General features: G+C 33.2%; 9 non-coding genes across 9 annotated transcripts; all 9 read left to right on the top strand.

The window, feature by feature from the left end:
* The first annotated feature begins 885 nt into the window (after positions 1 to 885).
* TRNAT-UGU (transfer RNA threonine (anticodon UGU)) lies at positions 886 to 958 on the top strand. Its single transcript has one exon. It is a non-coding gene; the product is annotated as a tRNA-Thr (tRNA).
* A 1,103-nt stretch (positions 959 to 2,061) lies between these two features.
* On the top strand, positions 2,062 to 2,134 carry TRNAT-UGU (transfer RNA threonine (anticodon UGU)). The gene has a single exon. It is a non-coding gene; the product is annotated as a tRNA-Thr (tRNA).
* Positions 2,135 to 3,241: 1,107 nt separating this feature from the next.
* TRNAT-UGU (transfer RNA threonine (anticodon UGU)) lies at positions 3,242 to 3,314 on the top strand. Its single transcript has one exon. It is a non-coding gene; the product is annotated as a tRNA-Thr (tRNA).
* A 1,107-nt stretch (positions 3,315 to 4,421) lies between these two features.
* TRNAT-UGU (transfer RNA threonine (anticodon UGU)) lies at positions 4,422 to 4,494 on the top strand. Its single transcript has one exon. It is a non-coding gene; the product is annotated as a tRNA-Thr (tRNA).
* Positions 4,495 to 6,783: 2,289 nt separating this feature from the next.
* On the top strand, positions 6,784 to 6,856 carry TRNAT-UGU (transfer RNA threonine (anticodon UGU)). Its single transcript has one exon. It is a non-coding gene; the product is annotated as a tRNA-Thr (tRNA).
* A 1,102-nt stretch (positions 6,857 to 7,958) lies between these two features.
* TRNAT-UGU (transfer RNA threonine (anticodon UGU)) lies at positions 7,959 to 8,031 on the top strand. Its single transcript has one exon. It is a non-coding gene; the product is annotated as a tRNA-Thr (tRNA).
* Positions 8,032 to 10,310: 2,279 nt separating this feature from the next.
* On the top strand, positions 10,311 to 10,383 carry TRNAT-UGU (transfer RNA threonine (anticodon UGU)). The gene has a single exon. It is a non-coding gene; the product is annotated as a tRNA-Thr (tRNA).
* A 1,103-nt stretch (positions 10,384 to 11,486) lies between these two features.
* On the top strand, positions 11,487 to 11,559 carry TRNAT-UGU (transfer RNA threonine (anticodon UGU)). The gene has a single exon. It is a non-coding gene; the product is annotated as a tRNA-Thr (tRNA).
* Positions 11,560 to 12,668: 1,109 nt separating this feature from the next.
* Positions 12,669 to 12,741, top strand: TRNAT-UGU (transfer RNA threonine (anticodon UGU)). The gene has a single exon. It is a non-coding gene; the product is annotated as a tRNA-Thr (tRNA).
* Positions 12,742 to 13,804: the final 1,063 nt, after the last annotated feature.

The raw sequence follows: 13,804 nt of genomic DNA, 5'->3' as shown, positions 1-13,804 counted from the left end.
CCAGCATGGTTATTCACCATCATTATAAAATAAATATAAGAGATTTCCAATTATTTATCTTTAAAAAGAGCATTTAAAGCACATATCAACATGCATTGCATAGAGCAGATTTAATCTTGAGCAATTGATACCGTTATTTTGAACATAGGTGCCAATAAATATAACTGAAGGCTGATTTGAACATGTAAGCATATATACTCTACACGTGCAAGCACACTCAGGGTAATGACCACTAATGACTACAAATAACTCTATAAAGATGTCCGGCTATAACATTTTGAAATAATTCCACCCTATGGATCCTAAAGTTGGAAAGCCATGGAAAGTATGACCAATTTTGGATCTCTATTATGTACACACCACAATAACATAAAACAGCTCATTTTAAAATGCATTTAAATAATTTGATTCAAAGTGTCTCCCAGGTATGCCTCAATTATAGATATTGCATATATATATATCTGAATAGGCTATTTGAAAAGGATTCAACATCACAATAAATAGAACCAAGAGAATGAAAACAGTATACATAAGCCTACATTTTTAATTGTCATATTAGTGCTAAAGTATAATGAAAACCAAAGTTGAAGTGTTCCTTTATAAGGCAGGAGGATAAAATCTTTTGTTTTATGTTAACCTGGCCTCTCTCCTACAGCTCGTTAAGAAGTAAAGTAATACATTCCTAGTCCATTATAGATGACTACAACTACTTTGCCAATTTTATGTGACTGTCTTGATGCAATCTTGACGAACCTTAAGATGACCATAAACACAACAATTGTAATTGAAAAAAGTACATTTACCAGAAAAGATTTGAAATTTGCTGTATATCATTTTCCATCCTCAACCAGACACCAAAATGTGTATAAAATAACTTAAACAAGTGGCTCCATAGCTCAGGGGTTAGAGCACTGGTCTTGTAAACCAGGGGTCGTGAGTTCAAATCTCACTGGGGCCTAATGTCTCATTATTGTTACTCCTTCTAAAACTTAAGTTGCAGCAACCTATATTGCAATACTCTGCTTTAGTAGGCTAAATGAGAAGATAATGAATACACTTGTATATCCAAATTGGAAAGACACATATCGCATTCAGTCTAACCTATGGACTGGTTTCAAGAGCATATTTGAAAACATTTGTGTTTTCTTTTATTGGACCAATTTCCTTCAAACTGAAACTCCCAGCATGGTTATTCACCATCATTATAAAATAAATATAAGAGATTTCCAATTATTTAACTTTAAAAAGAGCATTTAAAGCACATATCAACATGCATTGCATAGAGCAGATTTAATCTTGAGCAATTGATACCGTTATTTTGAACATAGGTGCCAATAAATATAACTGAAGGCTGATTTGAACATGTAAGCATATATACTCTACACGTGCAAGCACACTCAGGGTAATGACCACTAATGACTACAAATAACTCTATAAAGATGTCCGGCTATAACATTTTGAAATAATTCCACCCTATGGATCCTAAAGTTGGAAAGCCATGGAAAGTATGACCAATTTTGGATCTCTATTATGTACACACCACAATAACATAAAACAGCTCATTTTAAAATGCATTTAAATAATTTGATTCAAAGTGTCTCCCAGGTATGCCTCAATTATAGATATTGCATATATATCAGAATAGGCCATTTGAAAAGGATTCAACATCACAATAAATAGAACCAAGAGAATGAAAACAGTATACATAAGCCTACATTTTTAATTGTCATATTAGTGCTAAAGTATAATGAAAACCAAAGTTGAAGTGTTCCTTTATAAGGCAGGAGGATAAAATCTTTTGTTTTATGTTAACCTGGCCTCTCTCCTACAGCTCGTTAAGAAGTAAAGTAATACATTCCTAGTCCATTATAGATGACTACAACTACTTTGCCAATTTTATGTGACTGTTTTGATGCAATCTTGAAGAACCTTAAGATGACCATAAACACAACAATTGTAATTGAAAAAAGTACATTTACCAGAAAAGATTTGAAATTTGCTGTATATCAATTTCCATCCTCAACCAGACACCAAAATGTGTATAAAATAACTTAACAAAGTGGCTCCATAGCTCAGGGGTTAGCGCACTGGTCTTGTAAACCAGGGGTCGTGAGTTCAAATCTCACTGGGGCCTAATGTCTCATTATTGTTACTCCTGCCAAAACTTAAGTTGCAGCAACCTATATTGCAATACTCTGCTTTAGTATGCTAAATGAGAAGATGATGAATACACTTGTATATCCAAATTGGAAAGACACATATCGCATTCAGTCTAACCTATGGACTGGCATCAAGAGCATATTTGAAAACATTTGTGTTTTCTTTTATTGGACCAATTTCCTTCAAACTGAAACTCCCAGCATGGTTATTCACCATCATTATAAAATAAATATAAGAGATTTCCAATTATTTAACTTTAAAAAGAGCATTTAAAGCACATATCAACATGCATTGCATAGAGCAGATTTAATCTTGAGCAATTGATACCGTTATTTTGAACATAGGTGCCAATAAATATAACTGAAGGCTGATTTGAACATGTAAGCATATATACTCTACACGTGCAAGCACACTCAGGGTAATGACCACTAATGACTACAAATAACTCTATAAAGATGTCCGGCTATAACATTTTGAAATAATTCCACCCTATGGATCCTAAAGTTGGAAAGCCATGGAAAGTATGACCAATTTTGGATCTCTATTATGTACACACCACAATAACATAAAACAGCTCATTTTAAAATGCATTTAAATAATTTGATTCAAAGTGTCTCCCAGGTATGCCTCAATTATAGATATTGCATATATATATATCTGAATAGGCTATTTGAAAAGGATTCAACATCACAATAAATAGAACCAAGAGAATGAAAACAGTATACATAAGCCTACATTTTTAATTGTCATATTAGTGCTAAAGTATAATGAAAACCAAAGTTGAAGTGTTCCTTTATAAGGCAGGAGGATAAAATCTTTTGTTTTATGTTAACCTGGCCTCTCTCCTACAGCTCGTTAAGAAGTAAAGTAATACATTCCTAGTCCATTATAGATGACTACAACTACTTTGCCAATTTTATGTGACTGTTTTGATGCAATCTTGAAGAACCTTAAGATGACCATAAACACAACAATTGTAATTGAAAAAAGTACATTTACCAGAAAAGATTTGAAATTTGCTGTATATCAATTTCCATCCTCAACCAGACACCAAAATGTGTATAAAATAACTTAACAAAGTGGCTCCATAGCTCAGGGGTTAGTGCACTGGTCTTGTAAACCAGGGGTCGTGAGATCAAATCTCACTGGGGCCTAATGTCTCATTATTGTTACTCCTGCTAAAACTTAAGTTGCAGCAACCTATATTGCAATACTCTGCTTTAGTATGCTAAATGAGAAGATGATGAATACACTTGTATATCCAAATTGGAAAGACACATATCGCATTCAGTCTAACCTATGGACTGGTATCAAGAGCATATTTGAAAACATTTGTGTTTTCTTTTATTGGACCAATTTCCTTCAAACTGAAACTCCCAGCATGGTTATTCACCATCATTATAAAATAAATATAAGAGATTTCCAATTATTTATCTTTAAAAAGAGCATTTAAAGCACATATCAACATGCATTGCATAGAGCAGATTTAATCTTGAGCAATTGATACCGTTATTTTGAACATAGGTGCCAATAAATATAACTGAAGGCTGATTTGAACATGTAAGCATATATACTCTACACGTGCAAGCACACTCAGGGTAATGACCACTAATGACTACAAATAACTCTATAAAGATGTCCGGCTATAACATTTTGAAATAATTCCACCCTATGGATCCTAAAGTTGGAAAGCCATGGAAAGTATGACCAATTTTGGATCTCTATTATGTACACACCACAATAACATAAAACAGCTCATTTTAAAATGCATTTAAATAATTTGATTCAAAGTGTCTCCCAGGTATGCCTCAATTATAGATATTGCATATATATATATCTGAATAGGCTATTTGAAAAGGATTCAACATCACAATAAATAGAACCAAGAGAATGAAAACAGTATACATAAGCCTACATTTTTAATTGTCATATTAGTGCTAAAGTATAATGAAAACCAAAGTTGAAGTGTTCCTTTATAAGGCAGGAGGATAAAATCTTTTGTTTTATGTTAACCTGGCCTCTCTCCTACAGCTCGTTAAGAAGTAAAGTAATACATTCCTAGTCCATTATAGATGACTACAACTACTTTGCCAATTTTATGTGACTGTCTTGATGCAATCTTGAAGAACCTTAAGATGACCATAAACACAACAATTGTAATTGAAAAAAGTACATTTACCAGAAAAGATTTGAAATTTGCTGTATATCATTTTCCATCCTCAACCAGACACCAAAATGTGTATAAAATAACTTAACCAAGTGGCTCCATATCTCAGGGGTTAGAGCACTGGTCTTGTAAACCAGGGGTCGTGAGTTCAAATCTCACTGGGGCCTAATGTCTCATTATTGTTACTCCTGCTAAAACTTAAGTTGCAGCAACCTATATTGCAATACTCTGCTTTAGTATGCTAAATGAGAAGATGATGAATACACTTGTATATCCAAATTGGAAAGACACATATCGCATTCAGTCTAACCTATGGACTGGTATCAAGAGCATATTTGAAAACATTTGTGTTTTCTTTTATTGGACCAATTTCCTTCAAACTGAAACTCCCAGCATGGTTATTCACCATCATTATAAAATAAATATAAGAGATTTCCAATTATTTAACTTTAAAAAGAGCATTTAAAGCACATATCAACATGCATTGCATAGAGCAGATTTAATCTTGAGCAATTGATACCGTTATTTTGAACATAGGTGCCAATAAATATAACTGAAGGCTGATTTGAACATGTAAGCATATATACTCTACACGTGCAAGCACACTCAGGGTAATGACCACTAATGACTACAAATAACTCTATAAAGATGTCCGGCTATAACATTTTGAAATAATTCCACCCTATGGATCCTAAAGTTGGAAAGCCATGGAAAGTATGACCAATTTTGGATCTCTATTATGTACACACCACAATAACATAAAACAGCTCATTTTAAAATGCATTTAAATAATTTGATTCAAAGTGTCTCCCAGGTATGCCTCAATTATAGATATTGCATATATATATATCTGAATAGGCTATTTGAAAAGGATTCAACATCACAATAAATAGAACCAAGAGAATGAAAACAGTATACATAAGCCTACATTTTTAATTGTCATATTAGTGCTAAAGTATAATGAAAACCAAAGTTGAAGTGTTCCTTTATAAGGCAGGAGGATAAAATCTTTTGTTTTATGTTAACCTGGCCTCTCTCCTACAGCTCGTTAAGAAGTAAAGTAATACATTCCTAGTCCATTATAGATGACTACAACTACTTTGCCAATTTTATGTGACTGTTTTGATGCAATCTTGAAGAACCTTAAGATGACCATAAACACAACAATTGTAATTGAAAAAAGTACATTTACCAGAAAAGATTTGAAATTTGCTGTATATCAATTTCCATCCTCAACCAGACACCAAAATGTGTATAAAATAACTTAACAAAGTGGCTCCATAGCTCAGGGGTTAGTGCACTGGTCTTGTAAATCAGGGGTCGTGAGATCAAATCTCACTGGGGCCTAATGTCTCATTATTGTTACTCCTGCTAAAACTTAAGTTGCAGCAACCTATATTGCAATACTCTGCTTTAGTATGCTAAATGAGAAGATGATGAATACACTTGTATATCCAAATTGGAAAGACACATATCGCATTCAGTCTAACCTATGGACTGGTATCAAGAGCATATTTGAAAACATTTGTGTTTTCTTTTATTGGACCAATTTCCTTCAAACTGAAACTCCCAGCATGGTTATTCACCATCATTATAAAATAAATATAAGAGATTTCCAATTATTTATCTTTAAAAAGAGCATTTAAAGCACATATCAACATGCATTGCATAGAGCAGATTTAATCTTGAGCAATTGATACCGTTATTTTGAACATAGGTGCCAATAAATATAACTGAAGGCTGATTTGAACATGTAAGCATATATACTCTACACGTGCAAGCACACTCAGGGTAATGACCACTAATGACTACAAATAACTCTATAAAGATGTCCGGCTATAACATTTTGAAATAATTCCACCCTATGGATCCTACAGTTGGAAAGCCATGGAAAGTATGACCAATTTTGGATCTCTATTATGTACACACCACAATAACATAAAACAGCTCATTTTAAAATGCATTTAAATAATTTGATTCAAAGTGTCTCCCAGGTATGCCTCAATTATAGATATTGCATATATATATATATCTGAATAGGCTATTTGAAAAGGATTCAACATCACAATAAATAGAACCAAGAGAATGAAAACAGTATACATAAGCCTACATTTTTAATTGTCATATTAGTGCTAAAGTATAATGAAAACCAAAGTTGAAGTGTTCCTTTATAAGGCAGGAGGATAAAATCTTTTGTTTTATGTTAACCTGGCCTCTCTCCTACAGCTCGTTAAGAAGTAAAGTAATACATTCCTAGTCCATTATAGATGACTACAACTACTTTGCCAATTTTATGTGACTGTCTTGATGCAATCTTGAAGAACCTTAAGATGACCATAAACACAACAATTGTAATTGAAAAAAGTACATTTACCAGAAAAGATTTGAAATTTGCTGTATATCATTTTCCATCCTCAACCAGACACCAAAATGTGTATAAAATAACTTAACCAAGTGGCTCCATATCTCAGGGGTTAGAGCACTGGTCTTGTAAACCAGGGGTCGTGAGTTCAAATCTCACTGGGGCCTAATGTCTCATTATTGTTACTCCTGCTAAAACTTAAGTTGCAGCAACCTATATTGCAATACTCTGCTTTAGTATGCTAAATGAGAAGATGATGAATACACTTGTATATCCAAATTGGAAAGACACATATCGCATTCAGTCTAACCTATGGACTGGTATCAAGAGCATATTTGAAAACATTTGTGTTTTCTTTTATTGGACCAATTTCCTTCAAACTGAAACTCCCAGCATGGTTATTCACCATCATTATAAAATAAATATAAGAGATTTCCAATTATTTAACTTTAAAAAGAGCATTTAAAGCACATATCAACATGCATTGCATAGAGCAGATTTAATCTTGAGCAATTGATACCGTTATTTTGAACATAGGTGCCAATAAATATAACTGAAGGCTGATTTGAACATGTAAGCATATATACTCTACACGTGCAAGCACACTCAGGGTAATGACCACTAATGACTACAAATAACTCTATAAAGATGTCCGGCTATAACATTTTGAAATAATTCCACCCTATGGATCCTAAAGTTGGAAAGCCATGGAAAGTATGACCAATTTTGGATCTCTATTATGTACACACCACAATAACATAAAACAGCTCATTTTAAAATGCATTTAAATAATTTGATTCAAAGTGTCTCCCAGGTATGCCTCAATTATAGATATTGCATATATATCAGAATAGGCCATTTGAAAAGGATTCAACATCACAATAATAGAACCAAGAGAATGAAAACAGTATACATAAGCCTACATTTTTAATTGTCATATTAGTGCTAAAGTATAATGAAAACCAAAGTTGAAGTGTTCCTTTATAAGGCAGGAGGATAAAATCTTTTGTTTTATGTTAACCTGGCCTCTCTCCTACAGCTCGTTAAGAAGTAAAGTAATACATTCCTAGTCCATTATAGATGACTACAACTACTTTGCCAATTTTATGTGACTGTTTTGATGCAATCTTGAAGAACCTTAAGATGACCATAAACACAACAATTGTAATTGAAAAAAGTACATTTACCAGAAAAGATTTGAAATTTGCTGTATATCAATTTCCATCCTCAACCAGACACCAAAATGTGTATAAAATAACTTAACAAAGTGGCTCCATAGCTCAGGGGTTAGCGCACTGGTCTTGTAAACCAGGGGTCGTGAGTTCAAATCTCACTGGGGCCTAATGTCTCATTATTGTTACTCCTGCCAAAACTTAAGTTGCAGCAACCTATATTGCAATACTCTGCTTTAGTATGCTAAATGAGAAGATGATGAATACACTTGTATATCCAAATTGGAAAGACACATATCGCATTCAGTCTAACCTATGGACTGGCATCAAGAGCATATTTGAAAACATTTGTGTTTTCTTTTATTGGACCAATTTCCTTCAAACTGAAACTCCCAGCATGGTTATTCACCATCATTATAAAATAAATATAAGAGATTTCCAATTATTTAACTTTAAAAAGAGCATTTAAAGCACATATCAACATGCATTGCATAGAGCAGATTTAATCTTGAGCAATTGATACCGTTATTTTGAACATAGGTGCCAATAAATATAACTGAAGGCTGATTTGAACATGTAAGCATATATACTCTACACGTGCAAGCACACTCAGGGTAATGACCACTAATGACTACAAATAACTCTATAAAGATGTCCGGCTATAACATTTTGAAATAATTCCACCCTATGGATCCTAAAGTTGGAAAGCCATGGAAAGTATGACCAATTTTGGATCTCTATTATGTACACACCACAATAACATAAAACAGCTCATTTTAAAATGCATTTAAATAATTTGATTCAAAGTGTCTCCCAGGTATGCCTCAATTATAGATATTGCATATATATCAGAATAGGCCATTTGAAAAGGATTCAACATCACAATAAATAGAACCAAGAGAATGAAAACAGTATACATAAGCCTACATTTTTAATTGTCATATTAGTGCTAAAGTATAATGAAAACCAAAGTTGAAGTGTTCCTTTATAAGGCAGGAGGATAAAATCTTTTGTTTTATGTTAACCTGGCCTCTCTCCTACAGCTCGTTAAGAAGTAAAGTAATACATTCCTAGTCCATTATAGATGACTACAACTACTTTGCCAATTTTATGTGACTGTTTTGATGCAATCTTGAAGAACCTTAAGATGACCATAAACACAACAATTGTAATTGAAAAAAGTACATTTACCAGAAAAGATTTGAAATTTGCTGTATATCAATTTCCATCCTCAACCAGACACCAAAATGTGTATAAAATAACTTAACAAAGTGGCACCTTAGCTCAGAGGTTAGCGCACTGGTCTTGTAAACCAGGGGTCGTGAGTTCAAATCTCACTGGGGCCTAATGTCTCATTATTGTTACTCCTGCCAAAACTTAAGTTGCAGCAACCTATATTGCAATACTCTGCTTTAGTATGCTAAATGAGAAGATGATGAATACACTTGTATATCCAAATTGGAAAGACACATATCGCATTCAGTCTAACCTATGGACTGGCATCAAGAGCATGTTTGAAAACATTTGTGTTTTCTTTTATTGGACCAATTTCCTTCAAACTGAAACTCCCAGCATGGTTATTCACCATCATTATAAAATAAATATAAGAGATTTCCAATTATTTAACTTTAAAAAGAGCATTTAAAGCACATATCAACATGCATTGCATAGAGCAGATTTAATCTTGAGCAATTGATACCGTTATTTTGAACATAGGTGCCAATAAATATAACTGAAGGCTGATTTGAACATGTAAGCATATATACTCTACACGTGCAAGCACACTCAGGGTAATGACCACTAATGACTACAAATAACTCTATAAAGATGTCCGGCTATAACATTTTGAAATAATTCCACCCTATGGATCCTAAAGTTGGAAAGCCATGGAAAGTATGACCAATTTTGGATCTCTATTATGTACACACCACAATAACATAAAACAGCTCATTTTAAAATGCATTTAAATAATTTGATTCAAAGTGTCTCCCAGGTGTGCCTCAATTATAGATATTGCATATATATCAGAATAGGCCATTTGAAAAGGATTCAACATCACAATAAATAGAACCAAGAGAATGAAAACAGTATACATAAGCCTACATTTTTAATTGTCATATTAGTGCTAAAGTATAATGAAAACCAAAGTTGAAGTGTTCCTTTATAAGGCAGGAGGATAAAATCTTTTGTTTTATGTTAACCTGGCCTCTCTCCTACAGCTCGTTAAGAAGTAAAGTAATACATTCCTAGTCCATTATAGATGACTACAACTACTTTGCCAATTTTATGTGACTGTTTTGATGCAATCTTGAAGAACCTTAAGATGACCATAAACACAACAATTGTAATTGAAAAAAGTACATTTACCAGAAAAGATTTGAAATTTGCTGTATATCAATTTCCATCCTCAACCAGACACCAAAATGTGTATAAAATAACTTAACAAAGTGGCTCCATAGCTCAGGGGTTAGCGCACTGGTCTTGTAAACCAGGGGTCGTGAGTTCAAATCTCACTGGGGCCTAATGTCTCATTATTGTTACTCCTGCCAAAACTTAAGTTGCAGCAACCTATATTGCAATACTCTGCTTTAGTATGCTAAATGAGAAGATGATGAATACACTTGTATATCCAAATTGGAAAGACACATATCGCATTCAGTCTAACCTATGGACTGGCATCAAGAGCATATTTGAAAACATTTGTGTTTTCTTTTATTGGACCAATTTCCTTCAAACTGAAACTCCCAGCATGGTTATTCACCATCATTATAAAATAAATATAAGAGATTTCCAATTATTTAACTTTAAAAAGAGCATTTAAAGCACATATCAACATGCATTGCATAGAGCAGATTTAATCTTGAGCAATTGATACCGTTATTTTGAACATAGGTGCCAATAAATATAACTGAAGGCTGATTTGAACATGTAAGCATATATACTCTACACGTGCAAGCACACTCAGGGTAATGACCACTAATGACTACAAATAACTCTATAAAGATGTCCGGCTATAACATTTTGAAATAATTCCACCCTATGGATCCTAAAGTTGGAAAGCCATGGAAAGTATGACCAATTTTGGATCTCTATTATGTACACACCACAATAACATAAAACAGCTCATTTTAAAATGCATTTAAATAATTTGATTCAAAGTGTCTCCCAGGTATGCCTCAATTATAGATATTGCATATATATCAGAATAGGCCATTTGAAAAGGATTCAACATCACAATAAATAGAACCAAGAGAATGAAAACAGTATACATAAGCCTACATTTTTAATTGTCATATTAGTGCTAAAGTATAATGAAAACCAAAGTTGAAGTGTTCCTTTATAAGGCAGGAGGATAAAATCTTTTGTTTTATGTTAACCTGGCCTCTCTCCTACAGCTCGTTAAGAAGTAAAGTAATACATTCCTAGTCCATTATAGATGACTACAACTACTTTGCCAATTTTATGTGACTGTTTTGATGCAATCTTGAAGAACCTTAAGATGACCATAAACACAACAATTGTAATTGAAAAAAGTACATTTACCAGAAAAGATTTGAAATTTGCTGTATATCAATTTCCATCCTCAACCAGACACCAAAATGTGTATAAAATAACTTAACAAAGTGGCTCCATAGCTCAGGGGTTAGCGCACTGGTCTTGTAAACCAGGGGTCGTGAGTTCAAATCTCACTGGGGCCTAATGTCTCATTATTGTTACTCCTGCCAAAACTTAAGTTGCAGCAACCTATATTGCAATACTCTGCTTTAGTATGCTAAATGAGAAGATGATGAATACACTTGTATATCCAAATTGGAAAGACACATATCGCATTCAGTCTAACCTATGGACTGGCATCAAGAGCATATTTGAAAACATTTGTGTTTTCTTTTATTGGACCAATTTCCTTCAAACTGAAACTCCCAGCATGGTTATTCACCATCATTATAAAATAAATATAAGAGATTTCCAATTATTTAACTTTAAAAAGAGCATTTAAAGCACATATCAACATGCATTGCATAGAGCAGATTTAATCTTGAGCAATTGATACCGTTATTTTGAACATAGGTGCCAATAAATATAACTGAAGGCTGATTTGAACATGTAAGCATATATACTCTACACGTGCAAGCACACTCAGGGTAATGACCACTAATGACTACAAATAACTCTATAAAGATGTCCGGCTATAACATTTTGAAATAATTCCACCCTATGGATCCTAAAGTTGGAAAGCCATGGAAAGTATGACCAATTTTGGATCTCTATTATGTACACACCACAATAACATAAAACAGCTCATTTTAAAATGCATTTAAATAATTTGATTCAAAGTGTCTCCCAGGTATGCCTCAATTATAGATATTGCATATATATATATATCTGAATAGGCTATTTGAAAAGGATTCAACATCACAATAAATAGAACCAAGAGAATGAAAACAGTATACATAAGCCTACATTTTTAATTGTCATATTAGTGCTAAAGTATAATGAAAACCAAAGTTGAAGTGTTCCTTTATAAGGCAGGAGGATAAAATCTTTTGTTTTATGTTAACCTGGCCTCTCTCCTACAGCTCGTTAAGAAGTAAAGTAATACATTCCTAGTCCATTATAGATGACTACAACTACTTTGCCAATTTTATGTGACTGTTTTGATGCAATCTTGAAGAACCTTAAGATGACCATAAACACAACAATTGTAATTGAAAAAAGTACATTTACCAGAAAAGATTTGAAATTTGCTGTATATCAATTTCCATCCTCAACCAGACACCAAAATGTGTATAAAATAACTTAACAAAGTGGCTCCATAGCTCAGGGGTTAGTGCACTGGTCTTGTAAACCAGGGGTCGTGAGATCAAATCTCACTGGGGCCTAATGTCTCATTATTGTTACTCCTGCTAAAACTTAAGTTGCAGCAACCTATATTGCAATACTCTGCTTTAGTATGCTAAATGAGAAGATGATGAATACACTTGTATATCCAAATTGGAAAGACACATATCGCATTCAGTCTAACCTATGGACTGGTATCAAGAGCATATTTGAAAACATTTGTGTTTTCTTTTATTGGACCAATTTCCTTCAAACTGAAACTCCCAGCATGGTTATTCACCATCATTATAAAATAAATATAAGAGATTTCCAATTATTTATCTTTAAAAAGAGCATTTAAAGCACATATCAACATGCATTGCATAGAGCAGATTTAATCTTGAGCAATTGATACCGTTATTTTGAACATAGGTGCCAATAAATATAACTGAAGGCTGATTTGAACATGTAAGCATATATACTCTACACGTGCAAGCACACTCAGGGTAATGACCACTAATGACTACAAATAACTCTATAAAGATGTCCGGCTATAACATTTTGAAATAATTCCACCCTATGGATCCTAAAGTTGGAAAGCCATGGAAAGTATGACCAATTTTGGATCTCTATTATGTACACACCACAATAACATAAAACAGCTCATTTTAAAATGCATTTAAATAATTTGATTCAAAGTGTCTCCCAGGTATGCCTCAATTATAGATATTGCATATATATATATCTGAATAGGCTATTTGAAAAGGATTCAACATCACAATAAATAGAACCAAGAGAATGAAAACAGTATACATAAGCCTACATTTTTAATTGTCATATTAGTGCTAAAGTATAATGAAAACCAAAGTTGAAGTGTTCCTTTATAAGGCAGGAGGATAAAATCTTTTGTTTTATGTTAACCTGGCCTCTCTCCTACAGCTCGTTAAGAAGTAAAGTAATACATTCCTAGTCCATTATAGATGACTACAACTACTTTGCCAATTTTATGTGACTGTCTTGATGCAATCTTGAAGAACCTTAAGATGACCATAAACACAACAATTGTAATTGAAAAAAGTACATTTACCAGAAAAGATTTGAAATTTGCTGTATATCATTTTCCAT

This window comes from Taudactylus pleione, unplaced genomic scaffold (genome assembly GCF_031769625.1).
Source record: "Taudactylus pleione unplaced genomic scaffold, aTauple2 ptg000117l, whole genome shotgun sequence".
NCBI lineage: Eukaryota > Metazoa > Chordata > Amphibia > Anura > Myobatrachidae > Taudactylus > Taudactylus pleione.
The sequence above is the reverse complement of the archived record's forward strand: the minus strand, read 5'-3'. Positions and strand labels throughout refer to the sequence as shown.